Source organism: Montipora foliosa, chromosome 3, assembly GCF_036669935.1.
Source record: "Montipora foliosa isolate CH-2021 chromosome 3, ASM3666993v2, whole genome shotgun sequence".
NCBI lineage: Eukaryota > Metazoa > Cnidaria > Anthozoa > Scleractinia > Acroporidae > Montipora > Montipora foliosa.
This window is the reverse complement of record NC_090871.1, coordinates 30,569,930-30,574,929: the sequence shown is the minus strand read 5'-3', so window position 1 is coordinate 30,574,929 and position 5,000 is coordinate 30,569,930.

Sequence of the window (5,000 nt, the reverse complement as noted above, 5' to 3'; positions counted from 1 at the left end):
GGCCTAAAGTACATCAATAAAATTCCTTTTTTGACCTTGAGCCCACAAAGACGATCTGTCATATCACGAGTTATAGTACATCTGTGATTTCTAATTTTAGCGTGATTGCTATTCACTGGCTTTTGACAGTCGACTCTGAAATGGCTTCTTTCCTTTTCCGTTCACTTGCTGAGGATTTGCTTGATTTGTTTTAAAACTCTTGCGATTCATGAAAAATTAAATGCCTAACTGGTGAATTTGACAGTAAATTTCGCTGGAAAAACCGACATCACACTCATCCGTTGGTGATTCATGCGATCAGTTGGTGAAATTAACCATGGAATTTACTAGTTAGGCAGCGATGAAAACGACATAATTAAGCAATATCTGGGTAGACGAAAACATGGACAATTCCAAAGCCTTTTTATTTTCACTAATTCTACAGCCAGTAAGAATCAGTCAATTGAGGATAAAACATAAATTGGTAAGTTCTGTTGGGAAATTAAGCGACATGAACGCGATAGTGACAGTGACAAACAGAATGAATTTTTAGACTTTCTAGAGATGCTTTTTACAAGGGTTTTCACAGAGTAGTAACAAAGGATCGCCATTTCATTTCGTCGAGAACGGCAGAGCGCAAGATTTGAGCTTTTTATTGCATTAGCCTTGGAATCTTCCACCATCGCCTTCCCAATGTTGTTCGTGTGACCATTAATATCTAAATGTTTCACACAAGTTCGATAAAATCCAAGATTGTATTACATCAAATCACATAGTAAAACAAAATAAAAGTATTAATACTCTAAGTGGTCATTCCTGTGGCTAAAACCAAGGAGTTGTACTGATTTGAAGAGCTTGTTTTCGACGTTCACCTGAGTGTACTGATAGAAGGGAGGAAAGCTCCGTTTGGGACCGCTACAGCATCGAGCCGATTTTCACCAACAAATTCCGATCGGACAAGTTTCAAATCACGCACCAGGCAAGCTGAAAGCCGAAGGTTTTCTCTCATACCATTATCTCTGAAATTCGTCCAAGACTGAAAGCGCTAGACCTCAAATAATATCGAAAATTCCAGCATTTGAAGCTGATTTTCGAGTTTTAGCTTGCAGCTGTCACACCGTTTGCTCCTCTCTGATTGGAGGACAAGACACAATCAAACCCGTCGTCAATTCGAAGCTTTCTACATATAAACTTGCGGTGTCCAGAGCGAATCCAAGTTTGAACATGGAAGAGCGCAAGGTCAACTATATTTTTTGGTCTGAGTGATATGTGTGCATAGATTTTTTGCTTTGTTAGCGCTCACGCACCATGAACACAAAGGCTACAGCAAACGTTGTACTACCGACAACAACAAATTAAAAAAATAATAACAACGGAGGAAGTTGAGGATGTAGAAGATGTGATGGCATGTCAAGATGCAGAGTGGGAAGATTAGGTGGAAGAGGAGGATGATGAGGAATATGAAGAGGAAGAGGAAGAGGAAGTATGAGGGAGAGGAAGAGGGAGAGGAAGAGATTGCTGGGGCATTTACCCAAGTTTTGCCGTGAGATTTGTGTGTCATTTGTTTGACAGACTCTCAAAATGAAAGTTTCATACATGGGACAACAGGGCATCACGTATGCTGCATTGGATGTGCAGAAAAACTGAAAAACAACAAAAAGAGATGCCCTGTTTGTCGAAAAAAAATCAAAATGGTAATTAAAAACTTTTTCCAATGAAGTTATAATTTAAGCATATTGTGATTTTGGGCAGGTTCAATTTAAAGTAAGCATAGAAACCAGTCGCCTTTATCACACTATTCTTGGAAAAACCCACTACTTCAGTCCCTCACTTTTCAGGGTTTATGAATTCAATCATAAATATATACATGTAAACGTACATAAATACCCTCAATCTAAAAAGTCAGTGAACATAAACTTAGAGAAAGTTATACAGTATGTATGCATTGGTTTCGATAAAAGAGTTGTCCTAAAAATACTTGGTTAACAAGACCATGAGCCAAATTTCTCTGTGGCATATGTATGCCTTAAGTGGCTGGACTGTTTATACATGTCACTCGAGTATGCTCATGCATCCTAAACTTAAAGTTCAAAAATGAAATCTTCGGTGCGTTGTTAAAATGCGTACAATTATTTAAAATTAAGAGTTGTTTCTGAAGTGTCCTTAAACGTCAAAGCTTTGCAAATATCGAAAAGCGAAATAATCCATTCCTTTTTCAAAATAAATATAAAATGTGACAGCGTTTGGCTACTTTCCGTGACAGACCGGCTTGGGTGTCATGGTTTCCCTGATAGGCAGTAACTGTTTGCTCAAGAACAAGTTTAAACTTAGATCGAACATAGTGGAGTCGACAAGTTACTAATTGTGAATCAAAAGGAAAATCTACTTCACCTTCAGACTTGAAAACAAATGTTACAATGCCGCGGAAAAGAGTTCGGCTTCTCACTGTGCAAATTTTAAATATTCTTTATATCTAATTAGCACCTTGTGTTTTTTTTAACCTAACCACTATTTGAGGTTTTCAACATGCTTTGTTTTTGTTTTGTTTTTTTGTTCTTGGCGGTTTTTATTTGTTTTTCTTCGTTTCGTCGCTTCCCTATCTGGCCTGGAAGCGGGTACTGCGGTTTTCACTTTGCTGGCTTGATCATTTTTACCTGTAAATGTAAATTGCTGGAACGGCACTAGTCATTCTGGCGTGCATGAGAATATTTCACACAATTGTTTATGTAATGAACATCCATTTAACGAAATTTAAAAATGAAAACAAAGGCAATATTTAACTCCTCTTTTTTCAAAGGTTACCTCTAAAAGTATATAGTATAGAGTTGATTTTACTATGATGGTGCTCTGGCTTATTGTCTTGATACCTCCTATGCATCTTTACTAATTATGCTTCACATTCTTGTTCTTGTTTTTGCTAGGTACTTTTGTGGCATAGCTATTTTAGACCGACCAAATCCAAGATCACAACTTCAGTGTAAAGAAAGTACAACTTACTGGTTGTTGGTTCTCCTTTTTAGCCATAAGTCGAAGCAGGGTTTCATTCCTCTCCTGATATTCCAGGTCATCATCTTGTTCTTCCGGGTCTGGCATAACATAAGTAAAATTTAATTGGCCAAACGTCTGTCCCACTCTTCGGTAATCGTCCTCACTCAATGATTCCCACAGTTTCACATGCTCTTCTTCCTTTTCAATTCTTTTCTCCCACCAGTCACGCTCATTCACGGACACCCTCACTTTTAATTTTTCAATTGAGTCCCTCATCGTTTTCACACTGGGACATTTCTTGAGGTCGCGTTTTAAAATAGCTGGTTTACCAGGAGGAACTGCGCTTAGGAGAATAAAAAGTCCCTCCTCGGGGTACCACTCTTTCCTGCTTACTTTTGCACAGCGTCTATAGGTCAACTCCACGTCTCCGTTTTCATTTAATTTAAAGTGAAGGTATGTGGATGACTGTGGTGCTGAAATTTGGCGGTGTATTCCTGCAACCAGGTCTTCACGTCGTATAGGTTTTCAAGTGAACAGGTAACTGGCGTTGGACTGTATGCCTTTTGTATCACCCGGAGAAGATCAGTCAGAGTTACTGCATCGGTTTTCACCAATGCCACTGAACATCTGAAAGAATAAGCAAGAGAATATATAACAGCAATAAGGGGAAAGTGGTTTCCACATCATAAAGTTAAACTTTATCGTCGCAAATTCTCATTGCCAAGATGTGGTTTATATAGATTGTAGCACCTTTGGTATATCATGGCAACAACTACACTTACCTGGTCTATGTCTTCATGGGTGTGTCCAACTAGTAGATATGACAATCTCACCTAAAAAAAAAAAAAAAGCCTGGACGTTTTCATTGATAGAAGTAAAACATCACTGTGTTTAATGATACAACGCTGAAATATCTGTTTTTGAACACTCAACAAAAGTAAGAGTAAACAGATGATTGGGGGACCTGTCCTTGATACATTAGGTTTCAATCCAAATTTACTGTCTGATGCTCATTACGAAGTTTTCAACACAAACTTAGTACACGAAATTCGTTTTGTCTTGCACTCAATCTAGGAAACCGCCTGTGCTTCCATTAACTTAGTTCATTCGTCGCCTTGAGGTCACCTTATAAGTATGAAGTTTGGTTGTATCGTTGGTGGCCGGCTCGTTCTTTCTTTGGGTTCTGTCAAGTGATTCAGTACAGCCAACGTTATTTTACTATCGTCAACTAACCTTTCTAAAAACACCAGCTTTCACAAGTAAAGCGCAAAACCCCAGTATATGGATATTTTTGCAGTTGTGGTAACAATTGTCCAGTTGCAGGTAGAGATTAGGTGGTAATAGTCGTTTCTGTTTTCAAAATCAAAAAGAAGCAAAGTAAGCCATTATGTAAATATTTCTATGCTTGAAAGTAACTTTCCAGTGGTATGTGCACCTCTTTACACTATTTAAATGAAACCTAGAGACCAAAATTTTTTTACCCATTTTCCCCTATTTATTCATTGTATTTAAATGCTCTATGTCGTCACTTCAAAATATAATGACTGGGCTCCGGTGTGCACCATCGTGGACACTTTGGCGAGATATTATTTCATTTTTCTTGCACTTGCGTTATCTCACACCAAAAGTACGGTAAAGTACTATTGAGAAAAGGAATGGTCCTCTTACCGTGTTGACAAGATGACGGAAGCTTGAAATGAAGCAATTTATCGTCAGTTTGCTTCCTGGGCCCACCGCAAGAGGTCAAGAAAACACCATGCTAGCTTGTGTCCATGTGAGAGGTCCCCCGTCAGAGGGGTTTTCATAAACCTGTCACATTCGCCTTCAAGCTGAGTCAAGAGTAATCAGTCAGATAGCTGGAAGTGCACTTATGACATTGACATAGATAGAAACAATTTGAGCGCCGTTTCATTTGGAAAAAGAAATACACGAGTGTCTTGAGTCTCACCTTCGACTTTTGTATCCAGTGAGGTAGATGAGTTTTACTCTGGTCCATACCGTCGAGAATAAAGGAGAGGTACTTATCGGGATGC